This window comes from Epinephelus fuscoguttatus, linkage group LG16, assembly GCF_011397635.1.
Source record: "Epinephelus fuscoguttatus linkage group LG16, E.fuscoguttatus.final_Chr_v1".
NCBI classification, from domain to species: Eukaryota; Metazoa; Chordata; class Actinopteri; order Perciformes; family Serranidae; genus Epinephelus; species Epinephelus fuscoguttatus.
This window is the reverse complement of record NC_064767.1, coordinates 30,110,639-30,126,197: the sequence shown is the minus strand read 5'-3', so window position 1 is coordinate 30,126,197 and position 15,559 is coordinate 30,110,639.

Genomic DNA, 15,559 nt, shown 5'->3' with positions numbered 1-15,559 from the left:
CAGTAAGTCTGGCCTGTGTGGTAATTTATTGCTGAGGTCCTATGAAGAACACTCACCTACTGTAGAGCAGGTAATTACAAACACTGGCTTGATTAGAAGGGGGAGGAAGCCGCTCCAGACTTGTTATTGATCAATTAATACTGGTAATACTGTAGTTGTACTGCAACAAGACAGTGGCAGTTCAAAGTACATTGAATTAACCCTTCGATGCATGGGTCATTTGGATACTCTTCCACAAGAGGGCCAAAAATGATCCGCAGTAGTTTTCACTGATAATAAATATGCTATTTTCATAATGATCTGAATTTTACACATAAATTATTGGAGGTTTTTAATGTACATTTGTCATTTTTCACACATTTTGAAAGAGACTAAGACACATTTGTATGCATGCACCCTGGCACACTGGTATTTATACTGTAATTTTCACAGTTGTTTACTATGTTGTCACTTTTTCTTTTCACTTCAGCCTGTTTGGTTTTCCCTTGTTGCCTGCCAACACCTCCCCATTGATTCAGCGATCTGCAGCCTTCCAGTTCTTTCTCTGTGTGGTCAGACATGCTCCTTAGTAAACTGAGGAAACACTGTCATAATACAGTAATATAGTCTATATCAAATTCTAAATCTAACCCATTAACTGACACAGTACCATCCAGTGTCTTTGAGGCCATTTCAGCTGTATATCTGAACAGCCATGTCAACATTATTTGTAAAGAAAACAAAGGCAATGCTTTCTATGGCTCATTAAAGGACAAGTGTGTAGGATTTAGTAGCATCTACTAGCGGAGATGATGTATAATATTCATAGCTACGTTTTCATCAGTTTGTAATCATCTGAACATGAGAATCATTGTGTTCTTGTTACCTTAGAATGAGCTATTCCTCTTCCACGGAGTCCGCTATGTTTTTTCTACAGTAGCCCAGATGAGACAAATCAAAACATTAGCTCTGGAAAAGGCTGCTTGCATTTTCACATCAGCCACCGTACTTCTCCTGCAAGCTTAGCACATAGGAGAAGTTTTGGTTGTAATTTATACATAAATGCTGTTGTAAAATTGTGAGCAACGTGCCATTAATCATTCAATAAATAGGTTTATTAAAGGTATACCCACTGATAAAGTGGTAGTTGATGAAATGGGTGTATGTCTAAGTGGATGGGTAGATTACCGAGGAGGAAGTGGGTATACTCTCCTTGATACTCCAATGGCTTTTTGGCTAGTGTACTGTAAACAACCAGAAGTAGAGGTGGGTATACCCTGTATACCTGTGTATGCCCTCCACTACACCACTGAATTTACCTATGATCAAAATTTCAAACTAGCAAATATTAAATTTAACATCTACATGAGCGTAATGTATTCATTGACCAAAAAAACCCCCAATTGCCCGTTTTTTTGAATAAACAAGATAATTCTTAGAAAAGTTTAATTGAAAAAAATCTACTTATGCTTTTCTAAATTAACAAAATAATTATCTTGTTAATTTAGAAAAACGAGAATGTACAAACAGGGCAAATATGTTTTCCAATCAAGAAAACTCTCAGAATTCTGAGTTAATTATTTGGTTAGTTTAGGACAACAGGGCAAATATTTATTTCTTCAGTGAAGTCTTTCATGTGTTTTGCTTTTGTAACCTACATTTACAACTACTGTACAGTTTTGTGAGTTAGCTGCAAAGTAGGATAATAGATTATGTCTGTAACGGTAGATATTACTCCTTAAAAACATCTATTTAATGACAGCAATGTTTCTGAAATAAAAAATACAGATAATGCAGCTGATGTGTGGTTCATAATAAATACAGTAAATACCTGGCAGAAATATAACTGATGAGGATGAGAAGTCCCTATACATTTTTGACCCACTTATGCATCTAAGGGTAAAGATCCTTTGTAGCATTAAATATTAGTGAGGACATATATTTTAATTGTCAACAAGATTTTCACCTGAACACCATCTATAGCTTCAACACTGATCTAAGCTTCCACGCTGACTCCAAATCTTCATTCACACTCTGTTGTCTGAGCAGTGCAGTCCTTTGTAAGCACTGATGTTGCCATGTTGAAGGGTTGTCTAACAGTCAGGGCAGGCCCGATGAGCAGGGAACCAATTTGTGTCTAAACCCCAAGAAACTCCAAACTCTCCCAAGTAATTCCCTCTATTCCGACTCCTTAAAACCTTGTCTCGACACAAACAATAGCAAAGCTTTGTAAAAGTGACTCTAAAACCTCTGCCAAGCATAATTTATCATTTGAATGACAATAGACCACTTAGCACTGCTTAAATTATTTCGGCGCTCTATCTGCTACTTGACTGTCTTTGTGTTGTAACAGCGGACGATCATTAACGCCACGGGGTGATGTGGTGCGCTCTTATCTCTGGCTCGGTCCTCAGAGTTCACTATAGATAGAAACTGCTCGGCCATGACAGCAACAACTTGTTTTTCTTTTTTTATATTCCAAGACTAGTCTAAGTCATGGCTTATTAGATATAAGTGTAGCAGTGTGAACAATGCAGAAAGTTAAATTATACTTTTATGGAGGTTTTGAAATGTAAGAGGCTTCATATGACTAAATTACCCCAAGTGTTTTGAAATGGACAGGGGCAAACTGTCTTAATTATACCAGTGGTCAGGAGAGTGAGCTGCAGAGAAGCTGGGTGGTTGAACGTGATAAAGAAAATAGATTTTAATAGTTGAAGAGGAGACCATCAACCATCAACATTTCATTTGTGTGAGTTTAAGGGGATATAAGCGGAAAGAAAATGCACTTTGAACTGCTGATACAAGCACATGCTGACATCGAAGAGGAGATCAGCTCTTAGTATTTTAGCCACTGGAACAGATGGAGCCAAAACAAGGAGTCACAGAGGTGCTACTGATGACACAATAACGATTCATCTCAGCCACTTAAAGGAGCACTTTAACCCCCAGATGACCATTTGTACATCAGTTACTCACCCTGTGTTATGTTGCATCCATGCAAAACTTTGCCCTTCTTGCATGAATGAAGGATTCAAAAAGGCAGAAAATTCTTGTTGAACTGATGTCATAGGTGGCCGCCTTTAACAACAGCAAAACTATATCAAAGCATCTGTTTACAAACTCTCACACAACCTGGCCATATATCATTTATCCAGACATATGCTCAGTTCTTCCCAAACAGACAGCCTTTTCTATAAGGGAATTGTACTAAACTCAGCTCTCTCTTTAAAGCCAGACTCCACTGACAAAAACAGTAATTTTACCTCGCTGAAAATGGGAGCTGCTGGTCTACAACCACCTTGATCAGTTAGTTTGTTTGTGTTATTATGTGACTTTAGTAAATCTGACCCAACCCTTGCAAACAACAAAGCCACACACAAAAACAAACAAACTAACAGTGACCAGTAGCTTCTGTGTTCAGTGAGATACAATTACTGCTTTTGTCAATGGAGTCTGGCTTTGTAGATAGCATAAGGTTTACCTTCAGTTCAATTCCTTGTCAGAGAGGGCTGTCTGTACGGGAAGAACTGAGCGTACAACTGAATAAATGAGACATGGATTATAGTGCATGAGTTGTGTGAGAGTTAATAAACCGATGTTTTGATATAGCTTTGCTGCTGTTAAACACAGACCCCTTTTACTTCATTCTTTGGTCACCATAGAGGCATGCAAGAAAAACAAAGTTTTCTTCACAAATGTGGTGAGCAATTATTATACAAATGGTAATTAGGGGTTATAATTCTTTCAACTTTTGATTTTCTGTCCCCTAAGCTTTCATGAAATTATATGTCTGATGATATTCAATATTTTTCTTGTCAAAGAAAAGACCAAAACCAACAATGTCTTGATCCTACTAACAAGTCTGTGCAGCCACAAGCTGATATAGCTTATGCCTCTGTACCAGAACTTTACTGTTGCCCAAAAACTATTAAAAAAAAACACAGAATCTTTGGGCCACACTGTCACATTTTTTTATAACCATGAACACACACACACACACACACACACACACACACACACACACACACACACACACACACACAGTGCAGTTTGTTAACTCAATCTCACATGGACATCCTGCTGTCTGAAATGGCCCACTTACTAGAGCGCCAATTGTATATTTATCCGCAGTTGAAAATAGTCCCCACAACATACACTCTTTACAACTGTTTGAGTGATGTCAGCTAAAAACTACAGTACCAAGCTGTTCAGAGAAATAACGAAGCCTTTTTCAAGAAGGAAACTTTTTTTCTTTTTTATCTTGACAGCCTGAAAAATTTGGTATCCATGCACACTTTGGGTTTTCCACTAAAATAAAGTTCTGTGGTTTTGTTTGGCCAAATAAATATAAGTGTCCAGTATATTTTAAAAGAATAGGCAAACATTCTGGTAAATACGCTTATTTGCTTACTTGCTGTGAGTTAGATGAGAAGATCAATACCACTGTTATGTCTGTGTGGTAAATGTGGAGCAGGAGCAAGCCAGTCAGCTAAGCTTTGTAAAAAGACTGGAAGCTGAGGGAAACAGCTAACCTGGCTCTTGTAGACTGTAGCAAAATCTGAAAGCTCACTGATAAACACATTAGTATATCTTGTGTGTTCAAATGGTACAAAAACCAAGCGTAAAAGAGACAAGCTGTGGTTATATAAGTTTACAAATTGGGGTTATGTGCTGAACTATGTATTGGTCAGGCACTGTGATCTTCTGGATTCTTCACTGTTGCGTCATGGAAGTTGCTGTTGATTAGTGAATTTTAGTGGTGCTGGGAGGTGGATTAACTTTGACCAAAGCCAGGCTATCTGTCTCCTCTTGTTTTGAGTCATAATGCTAAGCTAAGCTAACTCTCTTTGCTCCAGCTTCATAGTTAATGAAGAGACATGAGAGTGGTAGCAGCTGTCTTATGTTATTCTTGGCAAAAAACAAAGCCAAAAAAAAGTGGATTCCAAGAATCCCAAACTTTTCCTTTAAAAGGTCGATTTTAAAATCCAATTGCATTGCTTACTGTTGATGAAACTTTAAGTATTGACTAAGTACAGTAATGTGTATGTGCTGTAGCAATCATAATCTAAACAAAGATTAACTTTAAATTCTCGTCACGATCTGACCTAACAGTAAGTATCATGTTCCGCAGCAGACAGGTACCAAATTCGTGCACCGCGTGGCTTTGTGGCCCAACATTCCCGTCTTGTTCTCCATACAGTGATAACTGACATAATGAGATTTGCCATTAAGAAAGAAAAGAATGAAAAGGACCCCAGCCATCTGTATAGCTCACCATGGTAAAAGGCTGAATGCTATCAAGCCAGAATTCAATCGCTGAATTATACCCTCTTTGTGTGCGTAGGGCTAGTGAGTACCTCACACTATATTCATTTCAAAAAGGCCTCAATTTAATTAGTTCTCATATGTTGAAAAATTCATGAATTTGTCTGCAATTCCCGTTGCCATTGTTGGGAGTGACTTAAGCGGTGGTGTTAGGCTTTCAGGCAGTTTGGAAGGAAAAATAGCCCCCCACAAAAAAGAAACAACTGTTTATGTAAATAGACACTGCGTGTTTACTTGGTGGAAGAAAGCGAGGGCTCTGAACAGAGTGCTAAGCTTAGCGTGGCTCTGCCAAAGGGGACCTCTCACCATCAACTTCAGTCTTATTAAACTGATTACCAACTCCAGCTAATTAATCAGAGACAGTGCCCTTTCTTGTCATGCAGGGAGGGAGCTCTGTGTGTCTCACAGAGTTCCTCTCTCACTGCCTCCCCCTCCCATCTGCTCGCCTCTGTTCCCCCCTTTCTCCCTTTTCTTTTTCCAGCTTTGATTGAAGTAGGGGAATGGTAATTTTCATGCATCATCTGGGCCGGCAGGATGGGAGGACAAGTAGTAATTACCTTAAACAAACAAGGCTGAGATTGCTTGAGAAGCTACCTCTTTATTCAAGCTCGCAAAATAAGAAAACAGACTGAGAGCATAATGGTTTCAAAACACATTTTACAGGCCATTTTATTCATTGTGTTCGATACGGTTTTCATCTTAGATAGAGAGTCAACCCAAAAAATTTTAAGCGAAGACTTAAAAACCATTTAGTAGTATTTTGGTTCAGGTTCTGTGATGTTGAAGGTTTGGTGCTTTTCAAAGGTTATTTCACAGCCTATGGTAGAGAGCACGTGGATGAGCACATTTTCGCAAATGCAAAAGGATGCCACTGTTAACCCAGGTGATCAGTAACCTCTTATTAGTGTGGCATATGTTCGGTAAATGTCACACCTGTTGTGATAATCTTGTCAAGATCCTTCTTCAGGTTTTCTGCTACTCCTGTTAAAAGCGGAAGTATAATTTATTTCTTATGTTTTAAACAAACAGTGTGTATGACTTAGTGCCATTCAACAGTGAGGATTGCAGACTGCAACCATGTGAAACTTCTCCCATGTGCAAATCGTGAACTCCTGGTTAGGATTTAGTGTTCATTGTCAAATGAATCAAATTATCTGCAGAGGTCTCTTCCTCTCCAAAACAAACAGACCCACTAGAGACACTAAAAAAAAATTCACATCACAAAAAAATCAGTTTTCTGATGCTGCTCAGAGGGAGGATGGACTGCTAACTATGATGGCCGATATGAAAACAAACAAATCTAGAACCAGTGTTTGGTTCTTCATTCTGGGCTACTGTAGAAACATTGTGGTGCAACATGGTGGATAAGGTCCCGCTCTCTGTGTAGATATATACAGCTCATTCAAAGGTAACGGAAACACAATGATTCTTATTTTCAGGTGATTATACACTAAAGAAAACATGCTTTTAATATATCACATTTCTGCCAGTATATCCCTCTAAATTCTACACACTGGACCTTTAAGACCTCACATAGTGAAATGGGTACACAGTGGCTTTTCCTATGTTTTTGCCAGCTGGATGTTAAGAGTATAACTCAAACAAACCTTAATTGGACATTCATTAAGTGAGTCCATGCATGTAAACACAGCCGATGTGTTTAGCCTCTGCTTTGCACCGTGCATTGAGTCTTTTTTTCTTAAACTGCTAAATCTCCCAGAGTTCAAGCCTCCGCTGATCACTCCTCATTTTACTCCACACTTCCCTCTGAAGTGGACAGTTTTATTGCTATTACAGACATTTATAGGTTTATGTGTAACTGTTTCTCACTTCAGCGACCTCTCTGTTGTTGTTGCATGTTTTGTCACATGGTTTTATTGTTTTTAATGGTTTATTTAACAGTGTCAGGTGTTATGCTCTTTCATAACTGCTCCATACTGTGTCCATGTCTACTGACATTATCTCCTCTTTTAACAATCTTGTTTTCTGATACTTGTGTGTGAATCAATGGACCTCTTGTCTGATCAAGAGATGTTTTCCCTTAATAAGAATAAATTAAAGGTAAGCAAAGAAATTTATTACCCACTATAGTTGTAGAAATGAGTATGTGAACCTTTTGTCTATACTTGATCATGTGCTTTTGGGATAGATGAGAGGATGGCATGTAGGATCAGCACATGTGTGTATTAGCCACATTGTAAAAACCTATATCAAAATGAAAAAGTAGTAAAAAAAAAAAAAAAAAAAAAAAAAAATTATGCCAGCCTGCCAGAACAGGGTGCAGTGAGTGTAAGTATCCAGTCTGGCTTTGCCTGAGGAAAGATGTGCTTTGTGTGGGAATGGGGCTTGAGAAGCTCAGATCCCTATTCTCCCAACTCACACTTCCTGCTGTTCTGTCTGATTGTGTCGTCTTTGTCTTAGCCTGATGTGCTCGCCTCCTCCTCTGGAGAGGCTAATGCAGGCCCTTTTTTTTCTCCTGCAATCTCACCAAATGCCAAGTGTAACTGGTGCCCCTATTGCTCCTAATTAATGTGTGATTAAAGAGTGAAATAAGGGATTCTACCAGTGATTTGTTTTTTCAAGGAGTAAGAAATTAATCCCCTTTGGATCTTGCAGAATCATTTAAGGATTCTCCTTGTTCTGTTTATCAAATAAACCAAGTAATTAGAGACTTTAGATAAGTAGGCTAAATTGATGCCCGCCCTATGTCTTCCCAAGCTAGTGTTCGCTGATAGAAACAGCTGTGTTGCTCTGGTAATGTGCAGCATTATACTTGTCCAATAACAATGCCCTTTGTGTTTGGTAGTCGTGTAATTACGCTGGGGAGCATCCTTGACCTTGGTAAGCACATCTATCTTACTTGTGGATCAGTGTATTTCATTTCTTAACCCACAAAGATACATCACAAGGGAGTTTACTGACATCCCCATGAATGTAATTCAGAGTGCAGACTACATTACTGGCAATGCACGATTGTGTAGTATGCAATAGTGCAGTTATCCGGGCTGATGATACACGCACAGCCTCTGGCTATTTAACAGCGTAATCCTCTGCTAACTTATTGTAGCTCTACTGTATCTGGAGAGGCAGTAGTGTGATTTTTATTACTTTTACCTGAGTACCCAGGGGAGGTATCTTATCTCCCCACTTGGTTTCATGCAGTTTGGTTTTGAAAGGTCTTCAAATGTTGGAAATTTGAATTTAGGCTGCATGTCTGACCAGGTAGACACATGAAGTGACTTCACTTCACTCCTTTGCCGTTTTTTTTCCTCGCCTGTATGGAAAAGGGGTCGACCATTTCTGGTGTTGCATCAGTGTTTCCAACACTGCACCTGCAGCAAGTGTCCAGTCTGAGACCTCAAACGGACACTTTGAAGCCGAGCAGGACCGGGCTGTTTAAATGACTTCATCTTGCCCAGATGAAAGGGAAAATGTGAGATTTCTGCATCACAAACAAAGACTGAGGACGTGTGTTACGTTTTCCTGCTCTTTGCAACATTTCTGCTTTTATTTGAGTTATTGCTGGATGAGTAATATTCTATGGAGCCCCATAGTGTCAGGAGTCATTTGTTTTGTACCATGTGCCAAGTTAGAAATTTGTACTTTTGAACTACTGTTTATTTTGCGTGCATGAATTAGTAATTTGTGCTCTTTATTACTGTCATGGTACTGTAACTGTAGTTACTGCAGTTATAAATAGCTTCATTTTGATTTTGAACAGGAATACACTTTGGAATTTGCCCTTAGGCATCCAAAAATGAAAGGTGAACAACATTATTTAATATCATGCGTTGGTCATCATGTTGAAATGTGGTCCAGGGGTCACCTATTGTAGTGGGAGCTACTACAGAAGCCATTTTGAGTATCCTGACAGGTATGTATATATCTGTTTGTCTGTCTGTCCTTCTCTCTGTCATTGGACAGATTTGTCACTGTGATAGTGTCACAACCATGTGATCACCAAACTTTACAGGCAGATGTGTAGTTGAAATCACAATGAAAGGTTGAGTTTGAAGATCTTTACATCCCTGGCCCACATTTGTTTTCAGTCGTGGATCGTTGTATCAGAGGTGGAGTGCTCCCATTATGGTCTCTAGTTTTCTTGGGCCCCAAATACAAGCAGACACTTGTGCGCACACGTACATAAACAAGGCTTAAATTGGGCTTAGACTGTGTGGGGCTCGGCCCTGATACATAGGCTCAACTTGGGTATAGCCTGCCCACACAGATAAAATCTAAATTCCATTTTTTTACATTGGGCTGGTGGCCCGCAGCAGCACTGGGTCTAATTTGTGTAATGGCAGCAACAGAAAGTTTGCTGATCCAATAGGGGGTCAGGGAGTCCAAGATCAGACCCCCACCCCCAAAAAAGGCCAAAATACACAACCGCTGAATGCCATGCATCAAAACAGCTGCCCCTATTATTGAACTGAAGGATTTCCCTCCCGTTCTGCAAACCAGCCTTTGATCAGCACCACGGACAGCAGCTGAAGTGCCATATTTATCAATGACAATCTGACAGCCTGCCCTGGACTCAAACTACCACAGCCTGATTCCTCCAAGTGACAACAAACTGCCTTCCTACATGGGCCCCTGACAACCTCTGGGACCCGGTGTGCTGCACCACTTGCACCATCCATATTTAAGTTACTGATTAAAGGTACCCTGTGAGGCTTTCTTGTGAGCAAACAAAAGTTAGGTTGACATCCAATGCTACACATGCATGTGTATAATACAAACAAAACTTGGACCCCCTCTTAAAGACATTGCTCCACAGCGTTGTTAGTGGACCAAAGCTCCACATGGTACCTTTAAATAATACAAGTGCACAACTAATTAATTTATGTGCAAACAATACTTTTTTCTTTTTTTTTTTGACAAATTAAGGTCTCCGTATGTCTCTGAACATTTAAAGAAACTAGTTATGTCTTATTACAGGTTCTGCTGTTTGACAAACCTGCCTCACATGTAAAATGTTGTGAAACTGGAGACACATTTTGCTGATTACTTTATTATTTCATAAGTAGAAGAATCCTGTGGATTCACTGAATAGGAATAACAATGTGATGCAGAATTTCCTGCACTGTTAGCCTTGTTAGCTTTCAAAAACGTGTATACATCTACCATGGGGAGGCTTGCACCTAAAGCAAATTAGTTCGACTGCCCAGTTACCTAGTCGGCTTTAAGTATCTAGTCTATCATTTTATTGCTGCTCTTAATTAGTTCATAAATTTGTTTGCATCTTATTCTTGGATAGATTTGTGAAATATGTGAGATTTACGTGTTTCTACACGTATAGTATTACAGCAGAGCCAATAATCTCATGAGTAGATTAAACATTTACTGTATACATTGAAATAATACACACCATTATACTGATTGTGTGTGAGCAGATAAGATCATTACATGGTGATTTACATCAGCGGTCAGTCATGTTTACCTATACAGTTCACTGTGCACTTGTTTTCTACTCCCTCTTCCTCTGTCTTCTCCTACTTCTCTCTCTTTCTATTTCACTGACTTCTTATTCCCTCCGTTCCCTGGGCACACGGTCTGTCTGTGTTCTTTATTATTTTATGGCAGGCCTAGCACTGAGCCTCCCTCTAATTAGATCAGGAATTATGGTATGGATTAGGTGATGGAGGGGCATGCCAGTTCTTCTGACCATGGTAGCTATTTCAAGTCACCATTTCAAAGTTATGTGCTTAATTCCTTCTCCCCCCCTCCCCTCCTTGCTTTGCATTATAACACAGCTGCAGGAAGAGTGACAAACACTGTTAATCTCTTGTTTGCTGGCAGTCCATTACAAAGGGGTAAAGCGGGCTTTTTCTCCAGCACTGTAAACACTCAAAATTCAGCATTGTCCATTACCTCTTAAACACAGCTGATAACAAGCATCATTAATTAAACTGTGGGAGTAAGTGGGGTTACATAAATTGAAATTAATAATCGGGCGCAAACAGAAATAGAATGCATGTTTCCGAATTGTTTCCTCAGAAACTCCCAAATGTAGCTACGTAGATTAAGGAGGTTTGGCTCCTGCTTCGCTTGTGATGTTTCCACCAATCCTAGGGATAGGTTTAGTCATGGAGTGCTCTTTTAATTTGTTTGCCACATTCTCACATTTTCCCGGAAAAAAATGATCAAGTAGGCATTTAATTACTTTAAGAAAATAAATCACCTCCCATAGCTATTGTGTTGCTGCCAAGTCTATTGCACATAAGCTGCAAAGAACATGAAATATTTCACCACTTGTATTTGAAATACCCACTGTCGAGTCAATTTGGGGCAGACAATGGCGGGAAATATTGACTCCAGCTTGTAGTTAGGGGGAAGGTACAGCCTGAAACTGCAAATTAAAGCTTGTTTTCCTTTTTTGACAGACAATTGACAGTGGCGGACCTTTCTATTGGCAACATAGGCAAGTGCCTAGGGTGGCACCCAGAGGGGGAGGCACCAAAAACTGAAAAATGACCCAAAATCTTTTGCTAATGGTCAGTCTGTAGTATGCACTTCACCTTAATGTGCTCATCAGTGAGTGATCATTGCAGTCAGAACATGCTAGAGCATTGATGGGTGTGGTGGAGGAGAGTGTGTGTGTGGAGAGCATTAGAGTAGGAGGAAAAGAAAAGGCAAAACCCAGTACCAAAAAAGTATGTAGAAGGAAAAATTTGCACATAACATTCTTTTGTTTGTTATTTTTTTATTTTGTTTGTACATTGGCCTATGCCGCCAAATGTGCTACATCGGGCACTGACAATCAATATGCATAAAATGCTCATTGTTTGCCTGTATTATATCTAATTACGTCATAACAGCTGGATTCCTGTGTGCAATCGCAAAGCATCAGTACGAGTCATATGTCTGAGGCATGATACAAATCAAGACTAGCATGTTGTGTCTAGAGTGTTGATATTACATGAAACACTAGCGAGCCCTCAGAGGACTTCAACATGCCTGACTGAAGGCTCAGCAGCCTGTAGCTGTGTTGTCAGGGAGAATCAAGTCAAGACATGCCCATCTACATCTGACAGCAGAGGAGAAAGAAACCATGCCTCTAAATGTTTTCCTAATTGAAGCAAATTTATACATATGAGGTATAACTTTTATCACTACACATGAGTATAATCCACGGTGTTCATCTAACTTGGCCGCAGATTTTCCAGGTGAACAATGGCGACCACTCCTGTGAGTGACTACTGGCACTGCAGGCAACTGAGATCACTTTCGTGAATGAATAACAACCACACTGGGCCATAATTTCACCTCTGGGAAAACACCAATCCACCTGATGAAGACTGATTATCAAAATCTGACAGAAATCTCCAAAACTCCCAAAAGGTGACACCAAATCCCTTGTGTGCCAAATTGAGCGATGGGTTGGACAAACATCTGCCAAAAGCCACAGTTGAAATCCATATGGCTGGGAGTTAATTGGCGCGCGCAGGCCCGGGCTTGACGTGAGCATGGATACATAACTGCCTGTGTGGGTGGGCAGAGGTGGCTGGAGGTTTGAGGTTGAGCCTTGGTCCCCTCTCGCAGTGATTCACACGGGCGTCATGGAGCTTATCTGAGAGAGAGGGAAGATCTTGGGGCACTTCCTGCAAATTGCATGTTAAATGTCTCATTAATGGCGCTGACCTCAGCCCAATCTAGCACCCATTTCCTTATGGGGAGAAGTACTGCAGCCAGTAGACTGACTAATCAGACAGACATGGAGTGATTTTTAAGATTTTAAAGGTCTTTCTCTTTGTGTTGTGATTTTGTAATTTATGTCAGTGATGACACCTACACACTATACACTCTCAAAGTCATCAGACCGCTGTACTGATCACATCACACGACTGTCTGCCTATAACAGGATATTTTGAAGTTGTTATGGCTTGCACATTACAGAAGTGATAGGTGACAGGGGTCAGGCATTACAAGACATTTCAAAAGGAGGAATCCCTGACATGTCTATTAACAAAAAACATGCAAGAAGTGATACGGGAAAAGACAGAAGACAATGAGCGAGACAGGAGTTCTTTCCTCCAAAACTGGATGTCTGCAAGAAGCTAGCGATACAAGTTGTTTGTGCACTGATTTGCAGTGTAAAACCCAAGAATAAAAGAAAAGAATACCTATGAATGTCTACCTATGAAAAGTAAAGCACTATCATTTGTGTGCAAAAGAGGAAGTCAGTTAATGTGGCATAAAAAGTGACAATGTCCACATAGGGATGTAAGTAAGGGAGGTAGATGGGCCAAACAAACACAGGACTTTGATCCAGGAGACCAAGGTTATGTGAAACCAAATGTCAACACTGAGTTATTTTAAGTTTCCGAAGTAATATTGTCAGATCATCATCATCATCAGGTTGTGAAGTCATGTCTTCACATCATGTTGCAGTGTGACGTTACATTAAGTATGGAACTTGCTAGTGCCCAAACAGTGGTGTATTGCAGGGTATATGCAAGTATACAGGGTATGCCCGCTTCTTTTTCTGACTGTTCACAGTACCCACCTATCAATCCAAAAAGCCAATTGAATATAAAGGAGCATATACCCACTTTCTCCTTGGTAACCTACCCATCGACCTTGCAGTATACCCATCAGCCACTACTACACCACTGCGCCCAATCACGATTCTTTTCCTAAACCTGACCTAGCCAGTGGAGTGCTTATTCCTAAGATATCATGCGAACTGTTGTATGAGGATACATTGAGGAGAAAATAGTTGGGGATTGCCTGTTCTGCTTGCTGATGTTCTGTTGCAGGTGTTACGACTCCTCCCCCTGATGTTTCCCTCAACCCGTGTCTTGCACTCTCATTGGCTTTAGGTCGCTGCAGCTGTCATTGCTGTTAAAAACAAATATCACACTGAAGGACTTGGGCTCGCAGACAGGTACAAATATCTAACCTTCTAGATATCAGCGCATCTCTCATATCACATATTTGAAAAGTCACACTTGTCAATCATCACTTACAGGAGCAAGCACTGATATGCATCTGATCTAGGAATTTTGTTAGCGACCTGTTGGCGAGTTGAAAATCAGGGCTAAAAGTGTAAACTCGGCATAATCTGACATAACAAGAGTGAAGAGGGACCTCTGGTGAGTTTGGCGGGTTTGCTGAAGCCTCAATAATAAAGAATCACAGTTTTTCCCCCCCGCAGGTCCTTCCCTCATTGGGGAGGCTTGATTCATTAGGACAGCAGGTCTCATGAGGGAAATCTCAAGGGTCTTCTAACCACAGAGTACAAGCGACTGGGATAACATGCAAAAACACACTCAGAGAGAGGGAAGAAAAGCCTCCCTGCACTTCCCTGGAGCACAAGACGACACTGACATCATTTGCATGTTGTGTTTTTTACGTCTTTTCACATTCATTCACGGCAAAACAAATGAGTTCTCCCTGTCAACAAATTGCCATAAGCGCTCCACCCCCACCAGCCATGGGAATTTCCATTAAAGGCGTTTGAGTCAGAATCGGCGTACAAATAAATGACGTGCTCCTGGGAAATCACGGCAACAAGCAGATACATGTTAAAACTCAGGAGAGAGCTTCTCGTTGGAGCTGGAGAGGGCTTCCCAAAATCCAGATGTGGTGGAAGCGCAGACGGGGCTCAGGCCTCCTCACCAGTAATGAAGCAATTAGACAGACAATTATGAACACCTGTGACGCTGATTGGCACCATGCGGTTCCGTCTCCTTCCACGGTGCTAAAGACGCCTGAATGTTGCTAAAGTTAACCTCTAACAAGGCCTGTAATGACGACGAGGGCCAAAACACACCACACTGATACTCACACACAGACACACACACACACACACTCACAGGAGGTTCGCATTAGGAAAACGGGCTCATCCCACACAGCCGGTTGCGTCATGTATTATTGAAACCAGCTCTTGTATAAACACAACTCCAATAAATTGGGGTCTCAATTTTTCTGATTCATTAAGGTTAATGCAGTTTTAATTAGTGCTTGATTTGAAGCCCATTAGATGCAATTTATAAGTCCTTTTCGGGGACCTGCAAAATGACGTTGCGTGGGATTAATAAGATAAAAGGCACAAGTTGGAATTGTAGTCCCTCCCAGACTCAGGGATTCCTCTCTTTTCACTGTAACGGCTTGTTTATTTGCACAACCGCTTTGAGGCACATTAAAACAATCTAATGAATAGAGAGCTTTGGCTTCAGGGATTGCATCACCCATTGGATGAACAAATGTAATGGTGGTTATGGCCTGATTAAAAGGATGCTTAGGAAAT